Raw genomic sequence first — 21706 nt, forward strand, 5'->3', positions numbered from 1 at the left:
AAAGAAAAAATATATAATTAAAGATTTATTATTTGAGATACACAATACAGGATGCTTGGGGCTGGTGCACGGGGATGATCCAGAGAGATGATATGGGGTGGGAAGTGGGAGGGAGGTTCAGGATTGGGAACTTATGTACACCTGTGGCAGATTCATGTCAATGTATGGCAAAACCAATACAGTATTGTAAAGTAAAATAAAGTAAAAATAAAAATTAAAAAAAAATAATTGTTTCACTCTCTGTGGTTAAAGATGGAAATGCTGACCAAATAGCTTTATGTGAGTTCCATTCTCATTTACCTATTAGACTCCTTGAAATTCTTCTGTTAGCAGTTATTCAGGCATATAAAAATCAACATGCCCATATCTTTCTTAATTCTTTCTCATATCAGTTCTCCTCAAATATGTTTCCCTTATTTTAAAGGATAGAATCTATTTATCTAAGCTAGAGATCTTTTTCTCCTTCAACTCTTAATATGCAATAAGCCACAAGTTTTGACTACTCTTCTCTTTACACAATTGTATATATCCCCTCCTTTACTGTCAGTAATACTGATGACGTAATTCAGAGACTCATAATAGATTGTCAGTATAATTCAGTAGGCTTTAAACTAGTCTTCCTATATTTTCTAACTTCTGAAATGTCATATTTTAAAATGTGGACAGCACAGTATTAAATATGAATATAAACATATGCATAAACACACACACAATTTATAGATTTTCAAGTTCAGGTAAAGCCCAGTTGGTCAGAACAGACCAGTGTTCCAGCAAAACACTCCTGTACAAGAATGGTAGATTTAAGAAAAAATCATTATTAACTTTATTTGCCATTCTTTATAGACATTTGTCCATTTTTACATTAAAAGTAGAGAGTATCTACTTACACTTAACTTTCTATAGAACAATTTTGTACCATAAACCTTTTTTACACAAGGGAAAAAATGACTGAAATCATGCCCCAAGATGTCCCCCAAATGTTTTTGTGTATATGATTACAAGTGTCTATAACTCTGCAAAACTAATTCCTTCTTATATCAATGTAGTGTGTTCAATATCCACACTTGACCATTCAGATCACCAAACTTTCAGAAGAGATTAAAATAATAGCTATCATCTGTCAATCAGATGCAATTTCAAATCTGAGGGACTGTGTAAGCACATTCATAGTTAATAGCTGCTTGAAGTTAAAAACCTTTTCCTGTTTCAGAGATATTTACATTAAGATATTTAGAAATGGTTCATAGTACATAACAGTCCAAATATCACTTTTAACCTGTCCTGTGTAAGGAAGTTAAACATTTCAAATTCAGCGCATTTTGCCAACATGAATAACACAAACTATGCTAAATGTTACTTATTACAGTGCATATTTCCAAATAGTAAATGGAATAAAACTATATTAAATGGTTATCTCATTGTCTTTGAGCATATTTTGGAATCTATATCACAAAAGTCACCTCATAGCAATACTATATAATTCACTCTAAAAGAACAGGCACACACAAAAGAGAACAAAATTTGATTTTTTAAATAAATTTTTAAGTGTACTATCTAGTTTAAACTACACTAAAAGATTTATTTTAATGAAACAGCCAATTCCAAACCCTCTTTTTTTCCAAGTTTGGCATAAGGAAAGTTCAATCCATTCAAATCATCTGGTTTGTCATCCTATAAATGATTCTATCATTTCCAGGATCAATGTTCCAAATATTGTAACAGGTGACAATCAGAGTCAAGGCCAAGCTGATCATTATCCAAAGTACCAGGCTGAAAACCACTGGATATTCAAAATTATATTTATAGGCAAGATTATCGGGAATTGAGAGGTCCTTCACTTGTTTCGTCTCAAGGATAGTCTTTGTCTTCCTCATAAGGGATGTGTCAAATGATCTGACAGTCACTAACTCTACTATTACATTCCCACCATAGAGATTGTACATGTCATCTGCACACTTTTGCAGAACATCAGCAAGGATCTTAGAGGCATCTATAAATTGTTCACAGTCTTCCACATAATTTTTACCAACTTCTTCCAGACCTGGTAGCTCCAGTGAGTATAAATCAGAATGATCCTCGGCTAGATGCTTATGTCGGGACAACAAACTTGAAATATCATGCAGCACTTGCAGTTCAGAAAGAAGAAGGAGATCAACTTCATTGTTCCTACTCAGAAAATTGGGGGGAAGTGAAGTGAGAGCAGAGGTTTCTTGAAACAGTCGATTGTGGAGCTGTCTGAGCATTACTGAGAAATCTTTGAAAATCGAGTTTGCTTTCCCCACCATGTACACTCTTTCCTCACTGGGAGCCAACTGAAAAAACCACCGGAGTTTATTCAAAAATAAAGAGTGAATGGAATTTGCCATGCTGTCAAGACTAAAAGGAACTGCATTCTCCAAAGTGTACGAAATGACACTGCCTGGGGGTAGAGCAAGCTCGTCCACTCCTTTCACCGTCACCATAATTAGCCTGAGGATGGTGGCATAGGTTACCTACTGCGAGGCCCGGCCAAGAAAAGTCTTCTTTCACAGAGAAGCCCATGGACAATGCAGCCATGTTTGGGGTTCGCTCTCCTGGAATAGGGCAATTTCCATTCTGGAAAACAACAGATACTGGTGATCTTAATATACTAAATATGTTCCCTAAGATGCCTGATACAGGTAAGCATAATAGTGCTGGCTAAGAACTCTCTGTTTCCTGATGACGTTTACTCCACCCTTCAGGGCCAGGCTTGCAGGGTCACTCTCAGGATCCAGTGAGACACCGATGGGCTGGGTTTAGAAGAGAGGTGGATCAGTTCCTCGTGCTGCCCTAATACTGTACAGTCCAAACAGCAGGGAAGATGCATGAGGCAGGACCCAGATGTCAATGATGGGAGCCTCACAAACTTTCAGTTGAAGTCAAGGGCAGTCACAGCCAGATGGCAGGGTCACAAGGAGGTACATCACCAAAGTTTACGGAGCCAGACACAGCAAGATCATATAAACATAAGGGTCCGTATAGAAATGACAGTCATCAAGTTCCATTTGCTGCTTATGTCTGGAGTAGAGACAGCAGATGCCCTCAGGAAGCTGCCGTCGATATTGGCAACAGTTTATTTCACTCCGTGCAGGAAACACAAAACAGACACAACTCCCTGTGCCCTCCAAGAGCCGCTGTGTGTATTTGTTGAATGAATGAACTCAGTTCAGTTCACTCGCTCAGTCGTGTCTGACTCTTTGTGACCCAATGAATCGCAGCACGCCAGGCCTCCCTGTCCATCACCAACTCCCGGAGTTCACTCAGACTCACGTCCATCGAGTCCGTGATGCCATCCAGCCATCTCATCCTCTGTCGTCCCCTTCTCCTCCTGCCCCCAATCCCTCCCAGCATCAAAGTCTTCTCCAATGAGTCAACTCTTCGCATGAGGTGGCCAAAGTACTGGAGTTTCAGCTTTAGCATCATTGCTTCCAAAGAAATCCCAGGGCTGATCTCCTTCAGAATGGACTGGTTGGATCTCCTTGCAGTCCAAGGGACTCTCAAGAGTCTTCTCCAACACCACAGTTCTAAAGCATCAATTCTTCGGCCCTCAGCCTTCTTCACAGTCCAACTCTCACATCCATACATGACTACTGGAAAAACCATAGCCTTCACTAGATGGACCTTAGTTGGCAAAGTAATGTCTCTACTTTTGAATATACTATCTAGAATGGTCATAACTTTTCTTCCAAGGAGTAAGCATCTTTTAATTTCATGGCTGCAATCACCATCTGCAGTGATTTTGGAGCCCCCCAAAATAAAGTCTGACAGTGTTTCCACTGTTTCCCCATCTATTTCCCATGAAGTGATGGGACCGGATGCCATGATCTTCGTTTTCTGAATGTTGAGCTTTAGGCCAACTTTTTCACTCTCCACTTTCACTTTCATCAAGAGGCTTTTTAGTTCCTCTTCACTTTCTGCCATAAGGGTGGTGTCATCTGCATATCTGAGGTTATTGATATTGGGTGACTGAAAAGCTTGCTAAATACGTGTGTCTCAGCTCCCCACTCTCCTCCCAACTAGGGGATTTTGGGAGCAAGTGGCAGTGAAATCAAATTCTGAATGAAAGCATCTGCTCCTAAGAAAATGCAAGCAGGGAGGTCAGGACTGGCATGAAGGTAAGGGAGTCAGGTTTTGTCCCCACACTGCCCAAGATACCCTAATGCAGGTGGCCCCTTTTCATTGCTTTTCTGGCGATCTGCCAAGATGGTGACAATTTATCCCTGCTTTCTCTGAGGGAGGCTCACGCCACAGCTCAGCTTGTCCACAAATGTCAACCAGCCTGGTCCCTCTCCTGGCCACTCTTGGAATCACCTGGGGAGCTTTAAAAGCTGCTGATGCCTCTACAATAGTAGATTTTTTAAAAAAAAATACATTTTTATGAAGGTCAGTTACATTGATCAAGTGTTCATTGTTCTCTGGAACTCTTTCTTTTAAACCTTTTTTTAAAATATAAATTTATTTATTTTAATTGGAGGTTAATTACTTTGCAATATTGTATTGGTTTTGCCATACATCAACATGAATCTGCAACAGGTATACACGTGTTCCCCATCCTGAACCCCCCTGTGCTAATGACACTTATTTTACTTGGAATGTGAACCTTACTCTCTTCAGTGGAGTCTACATTTCTTTAGGGAGGGCCCATTTTGTATTTATTTTCTTATTCCTACAATCTTATATAATGTTTGTTATATAGTTATTTAACTGTTGAAAAATGAATGGGAGGATAAGTAAATGAACATAGACATTAATAAAGGGAACAGATAAATGACTATCAAAATATGTTTAGGAAATACTTTTCAATACCAGTGCAGCCCCCAAAAGGTAGTTTACATGGTACTTTTTATTGATTTCTATAGGGCACATTCTGTCAATACCATAATCATAAGTTGCTTTTGGTACTTTGTTGATTCATTAAGTAAAATATTTTATTCCCAGTGGATTTTTAAAAAAGCATAAAGGTGTTAACTGAGATAGAAGATGTGTATTGTAGCTCTGTTGGTAAATAATCTGCCTGCAAGGCAGGAGACCTGGGTTTGATTCCTGGGTCAGGAAGATCCCGTGGAGAAGGAAATGGCAACCCATTCCAGTATTCTTGCCTGGAGAATCTCATGGACAGAGGAGCCTGGTGGGCTACAGTCCATAGGGTTGCAAAGAGTCAGATACTACTTATCAACTAAACCACCACCACCACTTCTTATGTTAAGAAGCATGGGGCACTTTAAATATTAAGTAAAATATGTTATTCCCAGAGGATTTTTAAAAGAGCATAAAACTGTTAACTAAGATAGAACATGTGAATTTCTCATTAAGAAGCATTGGGCACTTTCGATATTTAAATAAACACTTTACAAAATTAGAGTTAAATTGTTTGAGAAAGAAATTGGAACTTAACATGATGTACATGGATGGGGATTCCCTGGTAGCTTAACTGGTAAAGAATCCCCCTGTAATGCAGGAGACCCAGGTTTGATTCCTGGGTCAGGGAGACCTGCTGGAGAAGGGATAGGCTACCCACTCCAGTATTCTTGGGCTTCCCTGGTGGTCAGCTGGTAAAGAATCCACCTGTAATGCAGGAGACCTGCATTGGATCTCTGGATTGGGAAGATCCCTGAAAAAGGGAACTGGCTACCCACTCCAGTATTCTGGCCTGGAGAATTCCACGGACTGTGTATCCCATGAGGTAGCAAAGAGCCTGACACAACTGAGAAACTTTCACTTTTCATGATGTACATGGTCCATAGAATCCACTTTGATGCTGTTCTGATTAGATTGCCTTGCTGTGGTCCTGTTGCTGGGTGGTAGCTTGATTGGTTGCTATGTGATAGACTTTGGTTGCTGTGTGATAGTCTTTGTAATGCTCAACTCTGTCAGTCAGCCATACAACTGGAGCTAAAGATAAATTCAGGGCTCTGTTTAGCTCTGTGACCTTCACTGGTAATGAATCCTGTAGCCTCATTAGTTGCAATTTAAAGCTTTTTAAAATTAATTGCCTTTTCTTTAATGAAGTTTTTGCTTGCTTGGAAATCAGAACAATGCTAAATACTTCAACAAACTTAACAAAAATTTATTACAGGCTAGTTGTGACCTTGAAGAGGCTTTTTTTTCAATTATAATGACATGTATTATATAGAGTGCATAGGAAGGACTTTATTTTAATTATTATAATCATTCTTTATGTGTTAAAAACTTATTATATTGCAATCTTGTGTACTTCACTATGATACATTAAAATCTCTTCTAAAATCACTTATGTTCATATTCAGGATTTTACATTTTCATTTGTTTAGCTTATTTGGCCATGTGATTGTCATATTGCTCCAGGCGGAGAAGCAACCACTCTGACACTAATGTTTTTTAAACTACATTACATTATACATATGCCTAACAGAAGTATGAATCAATGCCAGCATTGCAAAGGAAAAAAAATCATGAAATGTAGTGTTACATAGAAGAATAATTTACTCTGGAGGAAACCAGGGTTTTAATTTCCATAGTTTGAACTTCTATTTTTACCTGTGCACAAAAACAAGTTGAAATATTTATTCATTGGATCAATTGCATAGTGTGTGTATATAGATAAAGATAGTCATAATTTTTTAAGCCAGAGTTTGTGTCTTTGGGTATGGGCTATTCTATAGCTGCTAGATTATTATGTTTCATAATTATTTTGGGACATATTTTTTCTCTTTAACTGCAGAAGGCATTCACTTTCATTATTCAGAGTGCATATACCTGGGTTGTTTTTATGAGAGTAAGGTGAATTTTCAATGCATCATTCATAAACCAGAGTTACCAAGATATCATTCCTTTAGAGCTATGAAATGAGATAAATTTTAGGATGAATTTAAAAGTTCAGTGTATGAAAAAGTCTCTGTGTCTCACTGGGTCGTTGTAATAATTAAATGAGAAAATGTCTCTGAAGCAATTAAGACAATGCTAACTCAGATAACCAGTGTATTAGGAAGTTCAATAAAAATAAGTTATTTGTATAGTGAAATAATGTTGATAAAATACGTCCCACTTCTTAACCAAAAATATAAGTTTTATAAAAATATTCCATTAAGTCTGGATTAATTTGGTACTTCCTTGATGGTACAGTGGATAAGAAGCCACCTGCCAATGCAGGGGACACGGGTTCAGTCCCTGGGCCAGGAAGATTCCACATGCCACGGGGCAACTAAGCCCATGTGCCACAACTCCTGAGTCTGTGCTCTAGAGCCCATGCCCTGCCACAAGATAGTAACCCCCACTCACTGCAACTAGAGAAAGCCTGCACACAGCGACAAAGACCCAACACAGCCAAAAATGAAATCTAGAGGAATTTGAAAGTCAGAATAAAAGCATACAATTAACTGTACATTAATATACAGATAAATTATATAGTTGGATTCCCCCCCATATTGCCTCAACATATTCCAAGTTATTTGTGAACTCATTTATTTTCCTTTAGATGGCTTGTCATTGAAAATATTTCTATATACCCATTTGCTGAAAAAATTGTATCAAATACCATCACTTTTGATTTCAGTCCCAATATTAAAACATTAGCACTTAAAAAAGGAAAGAAAACTACTAAACTTTCAGGGTATTTAAGCTACAGAGAATTTCAGGAATATTCAACTCTTCCTTCCCATTTTGGTATGAGGAAATTGAGGTAGAGTGGCATAGGTGGTATATGTAATATCTCTTGCTTATTCAAATTTTAGTACACTCTAATCAGTGCTATAAATAGATATGGACATTTTCAGAAGCAGACACTCTTTTTTAAATAGGTAGGAAAGAGGGAAAGAAGTGAGGGAAAAGAAAAATGAGAGAAAAACAAATGGAATTACAAAGCCAATCACATAAGGCAAGGAGAGGAAGGAGCTATGTGTGTTACGGTCTGCAAATACATTTACCTAGGAAGCTCAGAATATCACAACATTCAGACTTAAATGTGCATTTTAAAGCAGACTATGAGTTTTTAAAAGTTACAAATAATACCATATTCTTGCATGTGATAGATGCCTAGGAAAAACAAACCAGAAAGCAACCTTCTTCTGTTCTGTGTGAAAAAGACTTCTAGATAGTGGTGTTTGTTTGTTTCATTAGTCATAATCCATATCAGTATTTTATTGTTTATAACAATAGAGATGTTTTATTTTAATAATTGAGAGTGTATAAAATAAACTTCAGCAGAGCATAGGTATTTACACACTCCTTAAAACATTCAGTTCAGTCACTCAGTCGTGTCCGACTCTGCAAACCCATGGAATGCAGCATGCCAGGCCTCCCTGACCATCACCAACACCAGGAGTCTACTCAGACTCATGTCCGTAAGTCAGTGATGCCATCCAACCATCTCATCCTCTGTCTTCCCCTTTTCCTCCTGCCTTCAATCTTTCCCAGCATCAGAGGGTCTTTTCCTGTGAGTCAGTTCTTTGCATCAGGTGGCCAAATTATTGCAGTTTCAGCTTCAGCATCAGTCCTTCCAATGAATATTCAGGACTGATTTACTTTAGGATGGACTGGTTGAATTTCCTTGCAGTCCAAGGGACTCTCAAGAGTCTTCTCCAACACCAGTTCAAAATCATCAGTTCTTTGGCACTCAGCTTTCTTTATGGTCCAACTCTCACATCCATACATGACAACTGGAAAAAAACCATAGTTTTGACTAGACAGACCTTTGTTGGCAAAAAAATGTCTTTGGTTTTTAATATGCTATCTAGGTTTGTTATAGGTTTTCCTCCAAGGACAAAACATCTTTTAATTTTGTGGCTGTAGTCACAATCTGCAGTAATTTTGGACCCCCCAAAAATAAAGTCTGTCACTGTATCCATTGTTTCCCCATCTATTTGCCATGAAATGATGGGACCAGATGCCATGATCTTAGTTTTTTTAAAGTTGAGTTTTAAGCCAGCTTTTTCACGCTCCTCTTTCACTTTCATTAAAAGACTCTAGTTCTTCTTTGCTTTCTGCCATAAGGGTGGTGTCACTGCATATCTGAGGTTATTGATATTTCTCCTGGAAATCTTGATTCCACCTTGTGTTTCATTCAGCCCACATTTCATATGATGTATTCTGCATGTAAGTTAAATAAGCAGGGTGACAATATACAGCCTTGATGTACTCCTTCCCAATTTGGAACCAGTCTGTTGTTCCATGTTTGGTTCTAACTGTTGCTTCTTGACCTGCATACAGACTTTTCAGGAGGCAGATAATGTGGTATGGTATTCCCATCTCTTGAAGAATTTTCCACAGTTTGTCATGATCCACACAGTCAAAGGCTTTGATGTAGTCAATAAAGCAAAAATAGATTTTTTTTTCTGGAATTCTCTTGTTTTTTTGATGAGCCAACAGATGTTGGCAATTTGATCTCTGGTTCCTTTGTTTTTTCTAAATCCAGCTTGAACATCTGGAAGTTCATGGTTCATGTACCTTTGAAGCCTGACTTGGAGAATTTTTAGTATTACTTTGCTAGTGTGTGAAATGAGTGCAGTTGTGCAGTAGTTTGAACATTCTTCAGCATTAAAATAGTTAATTTTTTGATGATAGGGATTTTCCTCAACAAACGTAAAGCAATCACTGTGCCTTCAATTCTGTTAGCCATGTTGTACCTTTCAAGACAGCTTTTTTAGAATCATTGCCAAGCTTTCTTGAATTTGAGTCCTGGCTTAGGCATGTGGAATTACTACATTCTCACTTGTCATGTTTTGTGATGACTTTTTTCCTAAGCTCTTTTGGTGTATGCAAAGAGAATGGAGTTAGAGCAGTTGGCCAGAAATTCACAATTTCCTTTGTGAAGGATGATGAGTTACTCATTTGTCCAATCTCCTCTTTTATTTTTTACTGAAGTTCAGCTGATTTACAGTATGACATTAATTTCACATGTATAGCAAAGTGACTTGGTGATATGTATAAATATGTATATATTCTTACTCATTTGAAAATTCTTTTTCATTAGAGTTTATTACGAGATATTGAATATAGTTCCTTCTGCTATACACTATATCTGGTCTTTTGTTTTATGTACGATAGAAGGCATCTGTTAAACTGATACTGCCAATTACTCCTTCCATCCTCTTCCCCTTGGTAACCGAAAGTTTGTTTTCTGTCTGTGAGTCTTTCTTTTTTGTAAATAAGTTCATTTGTACTGTATTTTAGGTTCCACATATAAGTGATATCATATATTATTTGTCTTTGTCTGACTTACTTCATTTAGTATGGTAACTTCTAGGGCTATCCATATTGCTTCAAATGCCATTATTTCATTCTTTTTATGACTGAGTAGTATTCCATCATGTGTGTATGTATTAAATAATGTACTATATATACCACATCTTTTGATTGACACTTAGATTTGCTTCCATGTCTTGGCTATTGTAAATAGTATTGCTGTGAGCACTGGGGTACATGTATCCCAGTTCAAATTGGGGCTTTCATATTTTTCAGATATATGCCTAGGATTAGTGGATTGTACAGCAATTCTATTTTTAGGTTTTTAAGGACCTTTGATAGTATTTTCCAAAGTAGCAGCACCAATTTACATTCCCACTAACAGTGTAGGAGGGTTTCCTTTTCTCCTCAGGTTCTCTACCATTTATTATTTATAGACTCTTTGATGGTGGCCATCTGACCACATTAGGTGATGCCTCATTGTAGTTTTTATTTGCATTTGTCTAATAATTAGTGATGTTGACCATTTTATCGTGTGCCTGTTGACCATATGTATGTCTTTTGAAAAATGTCAATTTAGGTCTTCTGCTCTTTTTTTTTGGATTAGGTTTTTCCTTTCCTGTTATTAAATTGTATGACCTGTTTGTGTACTTTTGAAATTAAAAGCCCTTTCAGTCACATCATTTGCAAATATTTTCTCCAGCTCGTAAGTTTTTTCTTTTCAGTTTGTTTATAATGTTCTTTGGGCTTCCCTTGTGGCTCAGCTGGTAAAGAATCCACCTGTAATGTGGGAGAACTTAGTTTGATTCCCGGGTTGGGAAGATCCCCTGAAGAAGGGAAAGTCTACCCACTCCAGTATTCTGGCCTGGAGAATTCCATGGACTGTACAGTCCATGGGGTCCACAAAGAGTTGGATACAAAGAGTCGGACTGAGTGACTTTCACTTTACTTCATTTCATGACGTTCTTTGCCCTGCAAAAGTTGTTAAGTCTGGCTAGGTCCCATTTATTTCTGTTTTTATGTCTGTCGTCTTGGTGACTGGCCTAAGAAAACAATGCTACAAAGGTTTCATATCTTGTATTTAAGTCTTAAAGATGTAATCCCCTCTTGACATGAGAGGTAACAATGGGTAAAGAGACCATTGAAATTTGCCAGGAATCTGCGTTAAGGATTATGTATTATAGGTAATCCCTGAAACTATGTATTTATAGTGCATGGCTTCATAGTCACAGAAGCTACATTAAGGAGTCCAAGTTCATATTTCTCACCACATGACAGGCCAATAAATCAAGGGACAAGTTGTTGGGGCAAGAAATATGACTTTATTCAGAAAGCTGTAAGACCAAGAAGATAGTGAATTAGTGTCCTTAAGAACCATATTTCTGTGATCTGGATACTAGTTTTTTTGTTTTTTCTTCTTTTTATAAGACAAACAGGGAGGAAGTGAGGAGGAGGTAAACTAAAAAGGCCAAAATTTTTGCACGTATTTCCTGGTTTTGGCCAGACTCTATAAGGTTTGTGTTCATTTCTTCTATTCTGCAGCCATTCAAAGTTCAGTTCAGTTCAGTCACTCAGTAGTGTCCGACTGTTTGTGACCCCATGAGCCACAGCACACCAGGCTTCCCTGTCCATCACCAACTCTTAGAGTCTACCTAAATCCATGTTCATTGAGTTGGTGATGCCATGCAACCATCTCATCCTCTGTCATCCCCTTCTCCTCCTGCCCTCAATCTTTCCCAGCATCAGGGTCTTTTCCAACGAGTCAGCTCTTCACATCAGGTGGCCAAAGTATCAGAGGTTCAGCTTCAACATCAGTCGTTCCAATGAACACCCAGGACTGATCTCCTTTAGAATGGACTGGTTGGATCTCCTTGCAGTCCAAGGGACTCTCAAGAGTCTTCTCCAACACCATAGTTCAAAAGCATCAATTCTTCTATGCTCAGCTTTCTTTATAGTCCAACTCTCACATCCATACATGACTACTGGAAAAACCATATCCTTGACTAGATGGAGCTTTGTTGGCAAAGTAATGTCTCTGCTTTTTAATATGCTGTCTAGGGTGGTCATAACCTTCCTTCCAAGGAGTAAGTGTTTTTAATTTCATGGCTGCAATCACCATCTACAGTGATTTTGGAGCCCAAAATAATAAAGTCAGCCACTGTTCCTGCTTTTTCCTCATCTCAGTTCAGTTCAGTCGCTCAGTCGTGTCCGACTCTTTGCGACCCCATGAATCGCAGCACGCCAGGCCTCCCTGTCCATCACCAACTCCCGGAGTTCACTCAGACTCACGTCCATCGAGTCCGTGATGCCATCCAGCCATCTCATCCTGGGTCGTCCCCTTCTCCTCCTGCCCCCAATCCCTCCCAGCATCAGAGTCTTTTCCAATGAGTCAACTCTTCACATGAGGTGTCCAAAGTACTGGAGCTTCAACTTTAGCATCATTCTTTCCAAAGAAATCCCAGGGTTGGTCTCCTTCAGAATGGACTGGTTGGATCTCCTTGCAGTCCAAGGGACCCTCAAGAGTCTTCTCCAACACCACAGTTCAAAAGCATCAATTCTTCGGCCCTCAGCCTTCTTCACAGTCCAACTCTCACATCCATACATGACCACAGGAAAAACCATAGCCTTGACTAGGCAGACCTTTGTTGGCAAAGTAATGTCTCTGCTTTTGAATATGCTATCTAGGTTGGTCATAACTTTTCTTCCAAGGAGTAAGCATCTTTAATTTCATGGCTGCAGTCACCATCTGCAGTGATTTTGGAGCCCCCAAAAATAAAGTCTGACACTGTTTCTACTGTTTCCCCATCTAGTTCCTGTGAAGTGATGGGACCGGATGCCATGATCTTCGTTTTCTGAATGTTGAGCTTTAAGCCAACATTTTCACTCTCCTGTTTCACTTTCACCAAGAGGCTTAACTCGTAGCAAAAACCAACAGAACACAAAAGTTAAAGAAACATCTAATATGGAGTCAGATTTATTCTTCCCTATTAGAGCTGTGCAATTTTCTGGCATATAAAATAGATTTTTTTTGTAGCATAAATATTTGCCAACTTTGGTACAATAACTCACATACTTCATCTAGAAAACTCATCTATTCTGGGTCAAAGAACATTTAAGTAATGCAAGAAAGTACTTTCACTATTCTCCAGATCCTTCACTTCTCATTCTGTTGGGTGCTTCAGTTCTTTACATCAGTATAAACTTTGAGAGAAGACAAGATTTCTATTTTAATGAATCTAATTTGAAAATCTGAATCTTTGTATACTCAGTATTCCCCCAAAAGTTTTAAAGTATTATTTATGACATTGTTAAAAACAGCAAATTAAATTAGAAACTAAACACTTCATATGAGGCTAAAACAGTACAGGGGCTTCTCTGGTGGCTCAGATGATAAAAAATCCACCTGCAATGCAGGAGACCTGGGTTGAATCCCTGGGTTGGGAAGACCCCTGGAGGGGGGAATGGCAACCCACTCCAGTATTCTTGCCTGTGGTCTCCTTAAAATGGCCAGATATTATTTTAGCCCCCTTTGAGGAATTTTGTTTGTATAATCATTTCTTTCTCAATGCTGCATAGATATTTAATACAAAAATTCATATATCCAGTTGTATAATTTAAATTGTCAAAAGTAGATATTTAGTGAGATATATATTGAGTTATCCAGTGAGATATCTCTACTAGAGAACCTATGGTAAGACTAAAGATTGTAGTTGAACATGCACTTAATAACTGATCCTCTTCAGTTAAAAGCAAGGTAGAAACAATCATCTCATATTTAAAACAGTAAATAAAGGAGGGCTTACAGTTTCTATACTATTGATAAAATTTACTCATCAATTTAAATAGAAAATTGTTAGCATTTTATACTAAAATAACATTGGTCATGCATTTGACATGCACTAGATTATACATATTGAAGTTTGAGGGCCCTTACTATGTTCAGTTAATTGAACTCCAACATCAAAGTCTTTTCCATTTTTAGTTAGACCTGCTTTTCTTCTGGCAGTACTCTTCCATTTATCTCCACATATGCCTCCTTTTGAATGTTAAGCATAGATTTACTAAATGTAATCTCTGACAATCTTACTTAGCTAAAGTATCTTCCTCTCTTCAGTCATGAAGTCACTCTGTGTTCATGTTAGTGTTTATTGGACCTGAAATTAACTTACTTATTCAGTTGTTCATAATTGTTTTTTCTGTCTCTTCCCAATGCAGTGTTAGCTCCTGGAACTCAGAGAGTTTGTATAATTCGTTTCCAGTTAAATATCCCCAATACCTAAAATAAGATTAGGTACACAATAAATAAAATAGAAAAATACATAAACTAATTCCTGGAGTTTTCTGGAGTTTCATGTATTCTCTTATGTTGTATTTTTCATATGTTGATATGACACAAATTTGATAAATTTGATAATCTTTCTAATTCATTCATTTCATCTCCAATGAAAGGAGGCTACAAGAATACCTATAGATAATACTCAGTTTTGTTATTACTGTAGCACCTATGCATGAAATCAGTTCAAGTTCCAATTTTTTCACCCAAAAGACTTGCAGTCAGAAATACACTTTCATAATATTATTATACAATTTACAATCCATTGACTGTTTGCTTCAGTTGCCAACCATTTTCATTCCTTGGTAAATGCTGGATTTAACTGTGAACTATTTTAGAAAATATGACCATTCAGACACATCCCAAGACATTCTGATTCAATATGTCTTAGATGGGACTGAATATCTATATTTTAAAACTTCACATATGACTCATGGAGGCTACTGCACTAGGCATTATTTTTCTTTATTCATTTTAATAGATATTTTTCTTTATTCATTTTTTAGAGTGGGTTAAAATAGTAAAAATGGAAAAAATGAAATGATATGTAAATAAAGTGAGTAGTAAAGGAATATAAATTAAGCAGTTCACACACTGGTAAATTATCCCTTGAATAAAAAGTAGTTAATTGATTTTGCATGTCTCCTACTTTCCTAGCCCTTTGTACTATATAGAAAATACTAGGAATCAGTGACAAAGAGAAGAGAGGGGGAAAAAAAAAGAAAGACCATGTTAGTGAATTAACTGGAGTCAATGAATGCTTCTCTTTGGCAGTGAAATATATTTCTTACTTTGCATTCCAGTAAACTCACAGTTTCCAAAATTGCATTTAAAAGTCATTGAACTAATTTCTTCTTTGGTAATAAGACCCTGCTGTGTTCCCAGTTAATTTACTTGATTATTTTATAATGAAGGCCAAGAGTCCTTGTCTTTCAAATTTATTTCTATGTGCAAATTCTATAATTTCAGAAGGGTGCTTAAAATATAGGAAAAACTTGCTTATTCATTCATTTACTTTAGCCTAAAGGAGTAATCTTAATATTCTGATTTATATAAAGTACAATTAATGTTAAATATCCTGAGACATATAATGAGAACTTGGCTCAAGTTTCCCATATTTTCACCCTCCTTCCCCTCAGAATCTCACTTGGGTAAATTCACTTGTGTAAATTCACTAAATAGTTTTCCATTGCCAACCTGATCTATTATGTTGTGGCTGACTAAGCCAGTATTTTATTTTCCCTGTAATGTATGCATAAAAACCTGAAAATTGTGCCATGTTAATTTTCCATACACATGGCTTCACCCAACTCTTTTTATTTAACATTCCTAATTCATTAGTGTTTGAAAGAGAGAAATGCATAGTTAGAGAGGAAGAAAGTAGCAAAGATGAAGAGCATTTCAGTAAATTTCACTATCCTGAATCAAAGTAATTCTGCCCGTTCAGGTTAATGTATTTCTATCCCATGTTTGTGAAAAATTAGATTATTCCCACTTTGTTACTCTTTTGTAAACCAAAATATTTTAGCTTTAAAAAATTTGTTTTAGAAATAATTCAGTTCTTTTCTATAGAAAGTTTAAAATGTTGATTTTTTTCTCTCTGGATTATCCCTACTAATAGTTTAGTTTGATTCTCTTAAGCAAATGTTTATTGTCCTTTTGTGTACCTAACAACATATTAAATAATTAATATACAGCAATTAATATAATGAAGCCTCTGTCCCAAAGAAACTTACCTGTAAGTGAGAAATATAGATATGTAAACACATTAATTCAGTTCAACAGAAAGTTTAAAAAAGATATATGTTCATATAACATAGAGGCAGAGAAGTAGAAGAAGGAAAACTAGTTAATGTTGAAGTTAACTAGTAAATTTCTTCAACTAGAATGTTGCTGCCTTGCATACAGGGTTATCGTTACCTTCTTTCTAAATTCCATATATATGCATTAGTTAGAATGTTGAAGAAATGAATGAGCAAGAAGAAAGCAAAGAACTTATAAATAATCATAGACTAAATAATCATGAAGAAATGATAAGAAAAGACATGTGCCATACAAGTGAATGAGGAAAAAGTTTTAATGAAGGGGGGAATATAGTTCAATAGGGTCAAATATCATAGAGAATTTCTGCATGACAGGGCTGTCTAGGTTCTTAGGTTGTGGCAATATGAATGCAATGGATAACTCTTTACAACCTAAAGAACTATCTCCCAAACGGTGGAGAGAGACATCGTGTTCCAAGTTAGGCGAAAAGTAAGATATCAGAGGTAAAATGTAGGATCATAGATGTTGACTAATCTTTCAAAAAGCTGAGTCAATCCATGGATGATATTCTTTGTTTTAAGGCTGAGACTCAAAATCCAGAGTCTATCATGCTTCAGGAGAAATTACCTTGTAATTCCCTCCTGAAATGGTCTCCAAACTTCAATGAAAATATTTATGTACATAAGTGGATGTTTAGATGGTCTTGGAGAAGGAAGGAGGGGATAATGAGAAAGAAGAGAGGCCTGCCATACTTTAGCTCTTTGCTGCCTGACTTGGGGAGAAAGCATCCCTCTATCATGTTAATTAACAACCCAAGATCCAGACAAAGGAAAGAGTTTGTCTGCAGCAGAGTTTAGGGCAGCAGGAAAGGATTCTTGATCCAGAAGGAGGGGAAACCTTTAAGACAAACAGCAAATAAAATGATTTGCTTCATTTTTTGTTGTCTGTTATTCAGTCACTAAGTTGGGTCTGACACTTTGGGATCCCATGGAATACAGCACGCCAGGCTTCCTTGTTGTTCATTGTCACTTGGAGTTAACTCAAACTCGTGTCCACTGTGTCGATGATGCCATCCATCTTATACTCTGCTGCCCCCTTCTCCTTTTGCCTTCAATCTTTCCCAGAATCAAGGTCTTTTCCAGTAAGTCAGCTCTTTGCATCAGATGGCCAAAGTATTGTAGGTTCAGCATCAGTCCTTCCAGTGAATATTCAGGGTTGATTTCCTTTAGGATTGACTGGTTGGATCTTCTTGCAGTCCAAGGGACACTTGAGAATCTTCTAGCATCACAATTTGAAAACATCAGTTCTTTGGTGCTCAGCTTTGTTTATGGTTCTACTCTCACATCCGTACATGGCTACTGGAAAATCCACAACTTTGACTAGAATGGACCTTTGTCAGCAAAGTAATGTCTCTGCCTTTTAATATGCTGCCTATGTTTGCCATAACTTTTCTTCAAAGGAGCAAATGTCTGTTAATTTCTTGTCTGCAGTCACCATCTGCAGTGATTTTGGAATCCACAAATATAAAATCTGCCATTGTTTCCACATTTCCCCCTACTATTTGCCATGAAGTGATGGGACCAGATGCCATAATCTTCATTTTTTGAATGTTGAGTTTTAAGCCAGCTTTTTCACTCTCCTGTTTCACACTCATCAAGAGGCTTTTTAACTCCTCTTTGCTCCCTGCCAGGAGAATGGTATCATCTGCATATCTGAGGTTCTTGATATTTATCCCAGCAATCTTGATTCCAACTTGTGCTTCATCCAGCCTGGCATTCCGCATGATGTACTCTTCATAGAAGTTAAGTAAGCAGGGTGACAGTGTACAGCCTTGAGGTATTACTTTCCCAATTTTGAAACAGTCAGATGTTCCATGTCTGGTTCTAACTATTGTTTCTTGACCAGTATACAAGTTTCTGAGGAGACAGATAAGGTGGTCTGGTATTCCTATCTCTTTAAGAATTTTCCATAGTTTGTTGTGATCTATATAGTTAAAGGCTTTAGCGTAGTCAATGAAGCAGAAGTAGATATTTTTTTTTCTGAAATTCCCTTGCTTTCTCTGTGATCCAAGTTAATTTGCTTAATTTGATGGCTGATAATAGCAGAGACATTAGTTTGTCAACAAAGGTCCGTCTAGTCAAGGTTATGTTTTATCCAGTAGTCATGTATGGATGTGAGAGTTGGACTATAAAGAAAGCTGAGAGCCAAAGAATTGATGCTTTTGAACTGTGGTGTTGGAGACGACTCTTGAGAGTCCCTTGGACTGCAAGGAGATCCAACCAGTCCATCCTAATGCATATCAGTCCTGGGTGTTCATTGGAACGACTGATGTTGAAGCTGAAACTCCAATACTTTGGCCACCTGATGTGAAGAGCTGACTCATTAGAAAAGACCCTGATGCTGGGAAAGATTGAGGGCAGGAGGAGAAGGGGATGACAGAGGATGAGATGGTTAGATGGCATCACCAACTCAATGGACATGGGTTAAGTAGACTCCAGGAGTTGGTGATGGACAGTGAGGCCTGGCGAGCTGCGGTTCATGGGGTCGCAAAGAGTCAAACACGACTGAGTGACTGAACTGAACTGAATACTGATATGGAGAAGAAAAGGACTTGTACTAATTACACTTCTCTTTAATGTCTTTGTCTTCCCTCAAAATGTTAAATTACTTATGGTCATGGATCTTATCTTACTTATCCCTATACTTCTAGTGTTTTTTATATAAGGTGAATATAAGTTGTTTAATAATAATTAGTTTTTCTTTATTGCTAGGATTTAAAATGCTTGTTGGTGAGCTAATAGGATGTTATCCTTAAAAATAAATTAATATAACTGCATATTGTCATTAATTCAATGGCCTTTGTGGTAGAGTTTTGGAAAGATACATCAAATTTATAATTAAAGGAATAAAAAAATTCCTTGGAAAAAAAAATAAGCATTGCTGAAGTTGGCTGATGTAATAACTGGTGACAGTAACCAAACTTTGACAAAGGAACAATAAGAAACTTTGAATAAAAAGTACTTAAATATTGCTTATGGTTTGGGGAAATAATAGCAAAGAGATAGTACTGATTCTGTAGTATGTGCCTAGCACTTTTTATGAATTTTTAATGTAATGATTTTCATAATCATCACTATAACTGAGATAGATAGTACTTTATCCCAATTTACAAAAGAAGTTATAAAAACAAGGATTAGTCCAGAAACATATTCAAACCCATCAGACTAATAAGCAGTGAATCAAAAGTCAACTCAGGTAATTTAGTTCCAAAGTCTATAAAATTCAGCAGTTTACCATACAACAAAAAACATGAATATAAATAAATTTAATAAATGCAGTTAATTTGAGGATACATACTGATAGTATTCAACCATGAATTATGTTTATGTCAAATACTTTTTATTTATATCAAATACTATTTTTAAAATAGTGTGTTAGGGTTGTATGACTCTGTGTAAATAGGAGAGAGAGAGAGGTTGAGATTTATTATGAGCAGTTGTCTCACATAATTATGGAGACTAAGAAGTTGTAAGATCAGCAGTCCAAAAGCTGGAAACCCAGGAATGTGAATATGTAGTTCCATTACAAGGTCAAAGTCCTGAAAACCAGGAGAACTGATTGTATAAGATTTAGTCTGTAAGCTGGCAGGTTTGAGACTGAAGAATATCTGATATATCAATCTGAATCTAAAGGCCAAAAAATCATCAGTCCCAGCTCATGTAGTCAAGTAGGAGGAGTTTTTTCTTACTTAGCCATTTTGTTTTATTCAGTCCTTCTATTGATGGCTGAGATAGATCCACATTAGGGAGGAAAGTCTGCATTATTCAGTCTACTAATTCAAGTGTTGTTAGTCTTATTCAGACATGTCCTCACAGACACAACCAGAATAATGTTTGTTCAAATGTCTGGGCAGCCTACTAGCTCAGTTAAGTTGACACATGAAATTAACCATCACAGGTCTAACTCATGTCAACTTGGCACCCCTTTGCACTAAACTTAATCACCAAGGAAAGATGATAACAAAGTCATAATTCTCCCTAACATGATATAACAATCCTTATACAGTTGAAATCCTACTAATTCCTTCCCCACAAGATGGGAAAAAAGCCCTTGAGTATTATTATTCTTCTCCTTGATATTGCATAACTTAAATATTATGATGTAAAGTTAATATGCCTTTTGTTACATGATAAAACATTAAGAGAGGGAAAATAAAGATATCTGCAATATGTATGTATATACCTGTATATACAAACACAAATTATTCATAACAAAATAAACAATATAATGAAGATATTCTCATGACAATTATTTTCCTTGTTTCTATAACTTGTCACATGGTTATAGTTAGTATTTATACTCTACCTTCTCCCTGTACCTATTCTGTATTCTTTTTGCCTTTAGCAAATACCTCATATCTCTTTGGCTCTTAATCTGGTGAGGTGACTGAGTAAGTTCATCCTGAAAGCTCTGAACAATTAGTAGTCATCCTGGGTTGGGTTGTTGTAGTTTTCCACTTACCTTAAACATAGTGCATGGTAAAACTAAAAGATGCACTAAGACAAGCTTTAAGTGGTCACCTATATTCTAGACATACTCTGTGCTGTGCTTAGTTGCTCAGTCATGTCTGATTCTTTGTGACCCCATGGAGTGTAGCCCACTAAGCTCCTCTGTCTATGGGGATTCTCCAAGCAAGGATACTGGAGTGGGTTGCCATGCCCTCTTCAGGGGGATCTTCCCAACCCAGAGATCGAACCCAGGTCTCTGTCACTGCAGGCAGATTCTTTACCATCTGAACCACCAGGGAAGCCCGTGAATACTGGAGTGGATACCCTATCCCTTCTCCAGGAGATCTTCCCAAGCAAGGAACCAAACCAGAGTCTCCTGCATTGCAGGCAGATTCTTTATCAGCTGAGCTACCAGGGAAGCCCAGACATAGTCTATTTTACCTCCATTTTGCAGTATTAGTCCAAATTCCCCTTCAAAGTCAGGATCAATCACCCAGCCAGCACAGTAACTCCCTTCTTCACATGTTGATTCAAAAGCCTGAGGATCCCAAACTTTCTGGACTGAAGTCTTAAATTCTAGTTTAACAGAATCTTGATGTGTCTCTTGATGGAGTCTTGATGGAGTCATTCCTCTCTTGTAGCTAGACCTTTAGGCTAGCAGAGCTTAAGATTTTAGGAATAGAAAGCAAAATCTTGCTAGTGGCTCAGTAGGGGCAATAGTGAGTGGTGATATTCCTATTTCCACCTCTGATTCCTTGACCTATGGCAGAAGCAGCAGCATATGTTGGCAGTTTATTCAGAGCTTATGCATTATTCTTAAGAACCTTGCCCCAGCCCTGCAAGGTATTTCCACATAGCTGGTACTAATATAATTGAGTCTTCAAGAGCCAATTCCACTGGTTGATCAAGCCAGCTGCTTCAG

The 21706-nt window shown here is 37.3% G+C and overlaps 1 pseudogene; it reads right to left on the minus strand.

Moving 5' to 3' along the window:
* Nucleotides 1-1640: 1640 nt before the first annotated feature.
* On the minus strand, nt 1641-21412 carry LOC120856529 (annotated as a pseudogene).
* Nucleotides 21413-21706: the final 294 nt, after the last annotated feature.

The sequence above is a fragment of the Oryx dammah genome, unplaced genomic scaffold (assembly GCF_014754425.2).
Source record: "Oryx dammah isolate SB20612 unplaced genomic scaffold, SCBI_Odam_1.1 HiC_scaffold_28, whole genome shotgun sequence".
NCBI lineage: Eukaryota > Metazoa > Chordata > Mammalia > Artiodactyla > Bovidae > Oryx > Oryx dammah.